This window comes from Peromyscus californicus, unplaced genomic scaffold (genome assembly GCF_007827085.1).
Source record: "Peromyscus californicus insignis strain IS unplaced genomic scaffold, ASM782708v3 Scaffold_6__1_contigs__length_162567912, whole genome shotgun sequence".
NCBI lineage: Eukaryota > Metazoa > Chordata > Mammalia > Rodentia > Cricetidae > Peromyscus > Peromyscus californicus.
In genome coordinates, this window is record NW_026294584.1 from 157,227,762 (window position 1) to 157,240,883 (window position 13,122).

A 13,122-nucleotide genomic window follows, 5' to 3' on the forward strand; every position below is an offset into this window, starting at 1 on the left:
TGTGAAGTTTCTTGGTGTCAGAAAAGGAGAGAGAAGGCCTTAGAAAGCACAGCATTAAACCTAAAAGTAAATAAATAAAACCTGCTACTGGGATGCATCAGGGAGGAAAGCCTGTAATGACCACATGAAAACAGACCATCAAGTGGGTTTGCTCAGCACCACAAGGGTGTCTGCCATGTTGACATCATTGTCCTGCCTCCAGCAGTGTCTTCCAGCTGAGCAACGCTGTGGCTGGGAATACAGAAGCGAACCTGTTTATCCAGGTTATGAACAGTCTTGCAATCCATTCTCCTTGAGAATCCACCCTCCATTGTAGGGACAAAAGTTCTGAAGCATGCAAAAAAACCAAATAACTAAATTTAGCTTGCTCTGAAATGCAACATAGAAGGACCCTTTAAAGGCGCCCCCCCCCCCCAAAAAAAATGTGTTCATTTAGTACCCGTGAACAAATACCCACTACTGGATTCTGTTTGCAAACAACTGCAAGACTCAATAAAAACTTTTGTCCTTGGAGTGTTTTTAGGGGTCAGGGTCCAATGTACACACAGCAAGTACTCGAGGCCTTATCTGAACTGTCCCTGCTCTTTTGAAGGGAAAAAAAAAGTAGTTTCTGGCTTTAAACGGAGTCATTGTCACTTCTGGCTGATGTTTATTTTACTGTCTCCTGGGCGGTGGGGAGCAATTCCCCTATAAAGCCTGATTGCAGCGCACTGGGACAGTCTGAATACGGTAATCAATGCCGGTTAAACTAGCAATAAATAAACCTTTATGGCACCAGGGTTCCTACCCTCCACGGAAATTATTGTTAATTTATTGAATCAATAATCTCAAAACAATAAATTACGTTGTCCTTTGTTTTACTAAGCCCTTCTCACAGTGTGTTAAAAAGCAAAGGCTTTGTAAATATCACAACACGCTAGAAAGAAGGTTTTGAAGCCATGTCTTTGTATGTGGTCCATTAAGAGGCTAGACTATAAATCTGAAAAGTCTACTGGGCAAGGGTGAGCTTGGACATGGGCAGTATGAACCTGAACATGGGCAAGGGCGGACTTGAGCATGGCAGGGGTGAGCTTAAACATGGCAGGGGTGAGCTTGGACACGGGCAGGGGTGGACATGGGCAAGGGTGAACATGGGCAGGGGTAGACACGGGCAGGTACTAACAAAACAGTAACAGCTACACTCCCTCCCTCCACTACTTAAAGTGGTGAGAAGGAGCTTGGATTCTCTCCCCATTAACTCTGTCACTGCTCAAGACAACTTGGTATTATGTCAGTTGTTTGAGAATTACTAAGTGTGTGAGAGACAGAGAGAGAAACAGAGACAGACACAGAAAGGGAGAGACGAAAAAGAGAGAGAGAGAGAGAGAGATGCTAGGCATTGTGCATGTACTTATGTGGCTGTGTGCATCTGTATGTGCAGGCACACACGCGTGTGTATGAACATATATGTGGAGGTCAGAGGTCAATGGCAAGTGTCTTCCTTGGTTGAACTTTTTACTTAATATTGTTATTGTGTGTGCACGATGTGTGCATGTGTGTGAGTTCTCTCCTTCCACCTGTATGTGGTTTCTGGGGAGCAAGCTCGGGTTGTTAGGCTATACCCAACAAGCCATCTGCACGTCCCAGCTGCCTTACTTTCTGAGACAGGGTCTCACCCTGAACCTGGAGCCCACTGGCTCCTCTAGATTGCCTGGATGGTGAGCTTCAAGGATCTGCCAGCCTCTGCGTCTCCAGCACTGGGATTGCAGACATGTGCGCCCTGTTTTGTACATGGGTGCTGGGGACCCAAACTCGGCTTATCATGCTTACAGGACAAACACTTTGCCAGCTGAGCCATCTCTCCAGTCCCCAAATTATTACTTATTGAGGGCATATTTATTAAAAATCGGGATGAGATGCTTTTAGCTGGTGGGCTGCACGTGACCAGCTAAAAGGCTTGTCCTCACTGTATTTCTCTGAGCTAGTCTCATTTTCAATCTGTTCTCCACCAAAACCCCTGGGGAAGATGAAACTCCCAGGCTTATTTTGGATGTTGAACCTGCTACTATCCTGACTTACTGATGGTAAGAAAGGGGAGTTAAAACAGTGTCTGGCTCCGTGGTTGAGGCTAAACAAAATGTAATGGCCTCCCTCTCTGGGGCCATCAGGCTGTTGCCTCTCCACCACGCACAAGTTTAACAGGTCATGAGAATTGTACCCTGGAAATCTTAAGCAGTTTTCTCATTATGTTTTTACCTTTCGTGACTATCAAAGTATCTTTTGGGTACCTATTCATCCTGTTACAAAATCGTACCCAAATGCGAGCTCCCCGGCTCTAAAAAATATATAACGGGGAAAAGCACGCATATGGGGTAATATCTGCAGATGAGACATTACTGTACAAGCGGCGTCCCAGAAGCCCCTAATATCCGAAGCTTTCTGTAGATTAAGCTGTTCTAACGGCCCTGCAGCTCCTATACGCAATTATCTGCTCGCTTACGGAGGCCCTTAAAGCCAACGTGAGGGATCTTCCAAGCCGAGATCTGCATACCTTAATTACGGAACCAATTTGGGACACTGTTTGTTCCAATGTTTTTTAAAGGCCTTCCCTAGATTATAAGAACACGTCTAATTCAGGATTGTTTTCTTGTGTGCTTGGAGACTCACAGACTTGAATGCAGACCGCTGCAATGGCTCCCCAGAGTGCCTGGTCACCAGCACGGTCTGCTGGGGGCTTGCGGGGTTTGTCAGAGACTGACCTAAAACCAGAAATATTAGTCCCCGGAGCTGAACTTGTGACAGGAGCGTGCCCTCTTTGAAACCCAGCTCTGATGATGGGACTGTAATGATTTAGCAGCAGGGAGCTGAAAATAATGATCTGTGGAATGCCCATCAATCTTGGACAGAGTTCCTTAAAGAGCTGCAGGTGGGTTCGTAAGACCACCTTGAGAATCCACGGGGCTCAACCGACATCCCTGGACCCAAGGAGGGAAAGGGGGCCCACCTGTGTAGATCGCCCGCTCCAGGTCACAAGTGACACAAAGATTACCAAGTCCCCCTGGGCTCCATCCTTGGCAGAGGCCTTAGTCTGATCCAATTGTAAAGCATTGTTCCAGGCAAGACGATATTGCTTTCCTGAGGAGGCCGTGGCTGAGCTAAGAATCCTACCGGGTCCTGGTTCATCCCTGCCGCGGTCTAGTGCCCTGGTAACCTGGCTGCAGACGAGTGAGAGCATAAGCCTGGCTGTCCTCTTTACCTGCACCTGCTACGTCAGGCCAATTAGCATTCTGGGAAGTCAGCAGTGTCTGGTTGTATTAAACGTAAAAGGATGGCTTCCGTGTACAGGGAGCCTTCCCAAGCACCACCACGAGAGATTTCCATAGGATTACACTTGATAGTCACATTGGTAAAGCACCCAGTCTCGACTTCAGGAGCAAAGGATGGAGATTCAGATTGGGTTAGGAACTTGCCTAAGGCCACAGGGTGACGGAGCCACAAAGTTGCAGACATCACAAACAGACCTCCCTAGTCCAGCACCCATCCTCCCGCCTGTGGAAAAGCGGACGGACTTCCCCTGAAGTTAGTTTGTCTCTTCCGTCTAGGTCTCAGTTAACTTCTTTTTCACCCATAGGGATTAATTAAAATCTTCTCCCATGGGTACTCAGCACTCTGACATTCTCAAAGGAAAAAGAGTCAAGCTGAGCATGGTGGCTGTATCAGCCAGGGCTCTTCAAAAGCAAAACCAATAGAAGAGTGCACAATCAAAGGGAATCTACTAACTTGCCTTACATGTTGTCTGGGTCCGACCATGGCTGTCCTCATACTGGTGAGGCTGAGAACCCAGCAAATATTCAGTCCACAAAAGAGGAGGCCTCAAGCATCCCAGTCTGATGCTAAAGGCCTGGAGGATTCCCAGGGAGCTGCTGATTTTCTGGCCGTGATAGAAACCAGAAGAAGCTGGGTTCCACTACCAGCAAAGGAATGTAGGAACCATGGAGGAGGCAGCAACAGAGTAAAGGAACTCACCAGGGAAACGCTGAAGAAATGAGGCAAAGAGCAAAGATTTGCTCCTCAACCTTTTTCCAGTTGCTACTTGAAGTTGCTGCCCACATTTAGGTTGGGTTTTCCCACTCTGAGTAACCTTTACAGGTTGTCCAGCATCTGCTCTCTTAGTTAATTAAGTATCCAGTCAAGCAGATAGCCAAGAATAATAGTCACAGTGGCTTATGCCTCTTATCCCAGCTCTGGGGAGGCTGAGGCAGGAGAATTGCCATGAGTTCAAGGCTAGCCTGAGCTACATAGCATGTACCAAATTAGAGCTATAAAGCAAGAACAAGTACATGAATAAAATCAGTATCTACTATGCAAGTCCTACATGTCTGTGGATTCATTCATATAAGGGAAGGCAAATTCTGACTTCACATCTGCTTGTTCATATTGAACAAATATTAACTTCTTACATCATAAGTCTCTCAGTGTGTACACAATTACCCTTAATGCCCCTTAGAATGAACTCTCTTCTATGATAGGTAGGAGACTCATGTAACCTTTAAAAAGGAGAGGGAAGGGGCTGGAGAGATGGTTCAGCCATTGAGAGCACTTTTTGCTCTTCCAGAGGACCTGAATTGGGTTCCCAGCACCCACATCAGGTGGCCCACAGCTGCCAGTAACTTCAGCTCCTCATGCACACAAACCCCATACACAGAGACACATAGTTAAAATTAAAAATAAATCTTAAGGACATATACATGAGAGGTGAGGTTGTTAGTATGGATAGATATGTAAAGACTGAGATGGAAGCCAGAGCAGAGATGGAGTTATGTGGTGACTCCATGCTGTAGAATCCGGAGTCCAGCATTCAGACTCCCCCTCAGGACTGAGGCTCCTGCTCCCCACATTCCACTGAGCTTTGGTTGCCACTGCATATTGATAGAGACTGTGGTGGTTTGAATAGGAATGCCCCCCATAGACATGTTTGATGCCTGGTCCATAGGGAGTGGCACTATTAGGAGGTGTGGCCTTGTTAGAAGAGGTATGGGCCTTGTTGGAAGAAGTGTGTCACTGTGGAGGTGGGTTTTGAGGTCTCATATGCTCCAGCTTCACCCAGTGTGGTAGACAATTCACTTCCTGCTTCCTTTGGATCAAGACGTAGAACTCTCAGCTCCTTCTCCAGCACTGTGTCTGCCTGCACAACTCCATGTCCTGCTATGATGACAATGACTAAGCCTCTGAAACAGTAAGCCAGCTCCAATTCAAGGCTTTCTTTTATAAGAACTGCCATAGTTATGGTGTCTCTTCACAGCAATGGAAACCCTAGCTAAGACAGAGACCTTCTCCATGAGTCACTATGAGCCAAAGTAACTGCCTCTGCCTAGGTTTACACACCTCAGGAAGCAGTCCATCGGTGCCCCTTGTCTCACTTGGGTATGACATTGACAGGCCATCCTACTGGAGAACTTTCATTGGAACCCCTCCTCCCCTTCTTGTGGCTCACACTGAAGAGAAGTGCCTGTTGTGTGAGATGTTTCCTGGGGAGATGTGAACAGACATCTACTCACCTCAGAGAAGACACCACAATAAACAAAGGAGACAACTCTACTCAAGTCCAATTTAGCAAAGCAAGTTTGTTGGGATTGCTTAGAGAGTACAGGTGAGGTGTGGGTGAGGGGTCACTCACAGGTGAGTGTCACAGGAGTGTGGTGAGGGGTTGCTCACAGGAGTGTGTCACAGGAGTGTGGTGAGGGGTTACTCACAGGTGAGTGTCACAGGAGTGTGGTGAGGGGTTGCTCACCGGTGAGTGTCACAGGAGTGTGGTGAGGGGTTGCTCACAGGTGAGTGTCACAGGAGTGTGGTGAGGGGTTGCTCACAGGAGTGTGAAAGACTTGCAGGCAACTGCATCACTGGAAAGCCCACCCCAGCCTGGGTGGTGACCCATGAAAGCTGTAGCCTGGAGCCCTATGCTTGACTTACAGGCAGCTCAACAGGTCAGTCTTCCCTCCTTAGTCCTTGGTGGGTTTAAAGACATCTGAGATAGATCTGGGGCTGGAGAGGTGGCTCAGCAGTTAAGAGCAGCAGCTACTCTTGCAGAGGACCTGGGTTTGATCCCAGCACCCACATGGTGGCTCACAACTGCCTGTAACTCCAGTCCCAGGGGATCCCACACTCTCTTCTTGTAAGAGGGCCTCGGAGTTGGCACAGAACACACCCAGACACCAAAATTCTCACCCAGAGGGACAAGCCGGGGGGTGGGGGGATGCCAGCAAAGGTAGAGAGCAGGTGTTTTTGCAGGAGTAGGTTTTTATAAAGAAAAAAAAGGGAAGTCTTTGTTAGAATGAGCTGGTAAGTCCTGATTGGACCTATTAGCTGGTATAGGTAATATATGAATTTTGCTGCTGGACCTTGTTGTTTTGATAGTTGGACCTTGGAGTTTTAGTCAGCCATAAGGGAGTAGACCTTGGGGGCTAGCTTTAGAAACGTAATCTAATGGTTTAGCAAGGGAGAGGGAAGGGAGAAGGGCAAGGCCTACCTGGGCCATGTTTGTTATGCTTGGGCCTATTAGCCCTTCAATTCTGACCCAAAGGCACTGAACACACATGAAGAAGATACATACAGACAAAACACCCATACACACAAAATAGTATTTAGAAATAGATAAGCATATCATCTTAGTGGATCTTGACTCAAACCAACTATAAAAAATTTTTGTGTAAAACAATTGGACAAATTCATTTTATTGATATGATGTAGCACATTCATTGATTTGAATCTAATAAACCACCAGTGAACCCCTGGGGTGAATCTTATTATGTGAAGAATTTGTTAATGTGCTATTGGGTTTGATTTTCTGGTGTTTTGTTGGAGATTTTAATGTCAACTTCCAGCAAGTACACTGACCTATAGTTTTCTATTTATGCTGTGTTCTTAATCTTGTTTTGGCATGAAGGTGATAGTGGCCATCTAGTTGTTTGGAAGAATTTCATCCTCTTTTATTGTTCATATTAACATAAGGAGAATTGGTATTAGCTGTTCTTATGGTCTTAGGTAGAATTCAACATTGACGCCACCTGGTCCTATGTGATACATTGTGATAAAATTTGCCTGAAGATCAGAGAACAGAACAAGCCACTAGATTAAACACAGAAGCCAGGCAGTGGTGGCACACACCTCTAATCCTAGCACTTGGGAGACAGAGATCTGTCTCTCTGTGAGTTCAAAGCCACCCTGGACTACATGAGATTGATTCAGTCTAGGAGAGAAACTGAGCCAGGCAGTGGTGGCACACACCTTTAATCCCAGTACTGGGAAGAACACATGCCTTTAATCCCAGGAAGTGATGGCTGGGTGGAGAAAGGTATATAAGCGTGAGGAGACAGGAACTAAAGGCTTTTCAACTGAGGAGACCCTTTTGGCTAGAGGCCTTTCTGTTAGGCTATTTCAGCTGAAGCCTTTCGGCTGAGAACGAAGAGACATTCAAACAGACGATTCGTGGAATTGGCGAGGTGAGACGTGCCATTGACTTGTTCCTTTGTCTCTCTGATCTTTTAGCATTTACCCTAATTGGCTCCAGATTTTTATTAAAAGACCATTTAGAAATTCGTGTTACATGGTCCTAAACTTTCTTTGATGGGAAATTTTTTGTTACTTTTTCAATTTTATAACCCACAGTTCTGTTAGAGTTTTCTAAATCTTCATGATTCCTTCTTGGTAAGGTGTAATAAGTTTTCCATTTCTTCTGATTATGAAACTTGTGTGCAGATATTTCTAGAAATCACTAACAGCCTTGTGGGTTTCTGTAGTGTGTGGTAAAACCTCCACTCACTTCTATTTCTATTTGAGTGATGTTTCTCTCTCTTCAGTTACACTAGTTAAAGAGTGTCTATTTTTGTTTCTGTTTTCTATTTTGTTTTCCTTACCTTTCTGAAGAACCAACTCTTTGTCTCTATGATGTTCTGCACTGTGGTCCCCGTTTGACTGCTTTATGTGATTTTCTTTATTTTTATCCATCTATAATTTTTGAATTCAGTTTGTTCTACTGGCAGTTTCGTTGCTTCAAATCTATTTTTATACACAGCCATTGATTTATAGAAACTTCTTTTTTAGCACTGCCTTAGCTATATCCTATACACATTAGTATGTTGAGTATTTTCAAGAAAATGCTGATTCTTTTCTTATTTCTTCCTAGATGCACTGAGTGTCAAAAATCAGTGGTTTTCTTACAATGTTTTCCTCATTGTTGACTTCTAGCTCAGTTGCATTCTAAGTGAAAAAGATACTTGACCTGGTTTCGGTTTTTTAAAGTTTTGTCAGGCTTGTTTTGTGCCCTGTAGAGAATGTATCCTGTACAGTGTTCTCTGTAACGATGTGGAGAATGTGTATTAGACAACTATTGAATGGAATGTTCTGTAGATGTGTTGGGTTTATTTTATGCAAGATGAAATCTCACTGTCTTGCTTCTTTGTGGCCTTTCTGTTTGGATAATCTGTCACTGCTAAAAGTGTGTGTTAAGATCCTCAGCTGTTCTAGTAGTGGAGTGTAGCTATCTCTTTGGATCTATTATTACGTTGCTTTATACATATATAGCTCCCCAAATACTGGGTTCATATATGTTTAGAATTGACAAATTGATGAGTTTGTTATTATATAACAACCTCTTTTACCCATTTTTACTCTTTATATATAAGGTCTATTTTATTGATATTAATATGGATAATCATGCTTTCTCTACATTCATGTTATGTATGTCTTTAGAGGTCCAGTAAGTTTTTGTAACATATAGTTGGGTGTTATTGTTTATCAACTCAGTCATTCTGTGTCTTCAAATAGAAGAATTTGATCCACTTATGTTTAAGGTAATTATTGACAATAAAGATTTTATAATCAACCTTATATAACTTGGTTTTCTAATGATATTTCTCTCATTCTCTTGCAGTTTTCCTTAGTGGATATTTATACTCTACACACCTTTCCATGCTGCCTCCTTATCCATTAATGTCTCTCCTTTTTAGTTCAAGATCTTCTTTAGCCTTGCTGGTCAAGCAGACCAAATAGAGGCACACTCTTTCAGCTTTCATTTTTCTGGGAACATCTCTCTCTCATTTCTAAGGGATTGTTTTTCTGAATACAATACTCTTGGCTGATTTTTGCAGTTCTTTTTACTAGAAAAAAAATCTGGTGCCTCTCTCTCCTGGCCCATGAAATTTCCCCCGAAGGGTGTGGTCATGTGAATTGGGTCGCCTGAATGCTGTTTCTTTTCTGTTGAAACCCTGAAACCTTTCTCTTTATCTTTCACCCATTAAAGCTTGATTATGTCTTAGGACAGACTTAACTGAATTAAATCTGGATGTAGATCTTTGACCTGGATATTTGTAACCCTGTTTTTGGGTATCGTTTCTTTGGAAATGCTTTCTGACCCTTGTGCATCTTCAAGTCAATCTTGAACCCCAATAACCTCAATATTTGCTCCTTTAACAGTGCTCCCCCATTCCCATAAGCTTCCTTCACACCTTTCCAGTTTTCCCTCCACTTGCGTACTTTCAAAGTCTGCACTGGTTCTTTCTCATGTTCGATTTCTCTTGACTCACAAACCAGCAATGACATCCTGAAATTCACTGAAAGAATTTTTCAGCTCAAGGATTTCTGACCCGTTTGTTTGTTTGTTTGTTTTGCTTTTGTGTCTTTGTTAACTTTTTCTGTTAGATTCATGAAACATTTCTCCAAGCATTCTCCAAGCTAATTGGGTTCCCTTAAAACAGCTGTTTTATACTCTCAAGGTGTCTCTCAACTGATTGGCAGCTACTCAGTGTCTGGGACCTCACTGTGAGTCCTAAGTGAGATCAAGGTTTCCCAAAAGCTCCAGGCACTTTGGTGTATGGCAGGTCTAGGCACTGAAAGATCACATATTCATTCCAATGTTCTGTGCTGGTTAAACTCTAAGAAAATCTCCTCGTTTTCTCTGAGCCTGCATCTTCCTCCTTCACCACCAAATGCATCTGTGTCTGACTCTGTCCGGAGCCTGTCATGGTATGTTGTTACTATTTTGGTACTAGAAGCCACCCCAAGACCAGATTTATCCATGATACACTGCTGGCTGGTAATTTAACATAAGCTAGAGTCATTTGTGACAAGAATAATGTCAATTATGTAACTGCTTTCATCAGATTGGCCCGTAGGCAAATCTGTGGAGCATTTTCTTGATTAATGACTGATGTGAGAGGGTCCAGCACACTGTGAGTGATGACCTTCCCTGGGCAGGTAGTTGTGGGTAGTATAAGAAAACAGGTTGAGCCAGTAAATAGCACTCCTCCAAGATCTCTGTTTCAGTTTCTGCCTCTGGGATCCTGCCTCTGGGTTCCTGCCCATGGGTTCCTGCATGGCTTCTTTTAATGAGGGACTGTCGTGGTTTGAAAGAGAATAGTCCCCGTATTTGCATGCCTAGTCTCCAGTTGATGAAATGTTTGGGAAGGATTAGGAGGTGTGGCCTTGTTGGAGGAGGTGTGTCACTGAGGGTGGGCTTTGAGGTTTCAAAGTCCCACACCAGGCTCAGTTTCTTTCTCTCTGCCTGCTGCCTATGGATCAGGATGTAAAGCTCTCAGCTTCTGCTCCAACATCATGTCTGTCTGCTTCTCACCATGATGATCATGGACTACCCCTCTAAAACTGTGGGCAAGCCCCCAATTTAATGCTTTCTTTTATAAGAATTGCCATGGTCGTGGTGTCTCTTCACAATAGAACAGTGGCTAAGACCTGTACTGTAACCTATAAGCCAAGTAGACCCTTTGTTCCACAGGTTTCTTTATCACAGCAATAGGAAGCAAACTGGAATGCTGATATATTTAAAGAACCCTTTTGAAGTATTCTTCACAGAGAGGGAGGGGGCAACCTGTAAGAATAGTCTATCCTCATAAAACTTCAGCTGGAGCCCAGGCAGGCTTCATGCCTCATTCTGCCCTTGATTAGACAATGAGGATTCTTTCTGGTTCTGTGCAGATTTCACTTAATATGAACCAGCCTTGGCCTCCCATGCCATCCCCATGTGGAATGAGATTTTTTTTGTCTCCTACCAGTCAGCTCCCAAATAATGGCCCAGAGACTTATTATTAATTATGAACACTTGACCTTTAGCTTAGACTTGTCTCTACTAGCTCTTATAACTTAACCCATAGTTTTTAATCTGTGTTCTGCCACATGGCATTACCTCTCTTCCATCTAGCACCTCCTGTCTCCTCTCCATGATTGGCTGGTGACTCTGGCTTTCTTCTTCCCAGTGTCCTCTCTGCCTCTGGAAGTCTCACTTAACCTCTTCCTGCCTAGCTATTGGCCATTCAGATCTTTATTACATGAATCACAGCAATACACCATCACACAGTGTAAAATTATCACATAACATTTCCTCCTTTTTGTCTAAATAAAAAGGAAAGGTTTTAACTCTAACACAGTAAAACCGTATACAATAAGAACAATTATCAGGTAAGAATTACATTCACAATGTCCAGTCCATTTGTGTTTGGCAAATTTGAGGACAGTACTAAATTATCTATCCTATCTTAGTGAATCCAAGTTTTTGTACCTAATTTCCTCTCTACCCTAACTTGTATTACCATACTAAAAATATCTTTTTAGACCTTAAAACATCTTCTTAGATAAACAATTTAAGCTTTCATGTTTCTCAACCTTATAAATTTTGCATCTCTTATTCAGTTTCTTTTCTGAATTTGGTAACAAGGAAAACTATAACTATAACTATAACTATCTCTTCTTCAACTCTATCAGAGATCTGAGAAGGATATAATATTACCTGAATAAATAGGAATGCAGAACAAATAATTTCCAAAACTAGAGAAACACAGAGACATCTAGCTGCATGGACAGTCACCCAAGGTTCCTCTGTGACATTGGGGCATCTATCCTCAGCCTACAGGCCTGGATATCTGACAGACTTTTCTGTGAAGCAGGAATTTTGAAGAACTGGTCTACCTTGTCTTGGTAAAGTTCAGCAGTCACTTTTTTGTGTCCTGCTTATCCAGTTTTGACAGCATATTGTCAACAGTCAAGGCAAGGGCAGTTTCTTGCCCAAATGGCTAGCTTTGCCACATTGAAAGCACATTCCATATGGAAGTTCATCTATGCCCATCATCCTTTTTTGAAGTAATTGGTGTTTCCAGGATCAGACATATCTCACTGTCATGAAAAGCCTTATGTTATTAAAACATTTTAAATGCCATATTCTGTAGGTCTCTGAAGTGTTTGAAGACTATCTATTGATTTAAAATATATCTCTGTTTGACCTTGAAAACAAAGCTTACATAACTATAAGTTTGATAGTTATAGATGACTAACTACTAACCTGCATTTTTTTTTACTATCCTAAATAGCTTTCAAGGACTAAAACCTCACATTACATTTTTGAATGAGCTGTATAGGCACAATACCTTAAACAAGAGGAGAAATATATATATATATATATATATATATATATATATATATATATATATATATATATACACAAAAACAACCTTAAGTTTGTATCAATATACAAAAATCCATATCAATGCAAGTATTTGTTCAAAAGTAGACTCAAAAATCTACCCTTTTATCCCATCTTTCCTATATTATATCCCCCCTTTTTTTCCTTCAGGAAGAGATCCCTGAATTCAATCTCCTTTGTTTAGCTTTTTTCTGACCATGACAAGTAACAACTTGTAACCAACCTCCCTAAATGATGACAAACATCCATAACCCACAGAATGATGAAAACCACCCACCCCACCTCTTGGTACTGTGGTTGTTGTGTTCTCTAGATTGCTTCCTGTTGTCTGGGAGCAATGGAATATTTAAGGAGGTGACCCTGAGAAAATTGGGATAATGATAAAGTCCTGGGAGATCTAGTTGTATTATTTTTGTTCATTCTCTGTGTAGAGCTTATCTGAGGTCTTGGCTGCATAATCTGTGAGGGTAGACCATCTCAGCTAGCAGCTTTGAAATTGTTCTGGATGCAGAATTTTGAGGAAACTGTAACCAAGGCATGCTGAGAGGCTGGATCACCTAGGCCACCTGTTTTCATTGGTGTCTGGTCCTTTTTTCCTGAAAACACACAAACTTTTAAAGGTAACATATGTGTCTGCATTAACACAAGTGTGGAATATG

At 42.8% G+C, this 13,122-nt stretch overlaps 1 long non-coding RNA gene across 1 annotated transcript in view; it reads right to left on the reverse strand.

The window, feature by feature from the left end:
* Positions 1-12,408, reverse strand: part of LOC128099098 (uncharacterized) — a 28,997-nt gene extending 16,589 nt beyond the window's left edge. The window contains exon 1 of the long non-coding RNA XR_008214427.1: positions 252-12,408. This is a non-coding gene — a long non-coding RNA (uncharacterized LOC128099098). The remainder of the gene's footprint in view (positions 1-251) is intronic.
* Positions 12,409-13,122: the final 714 nt, after the last annotated feature.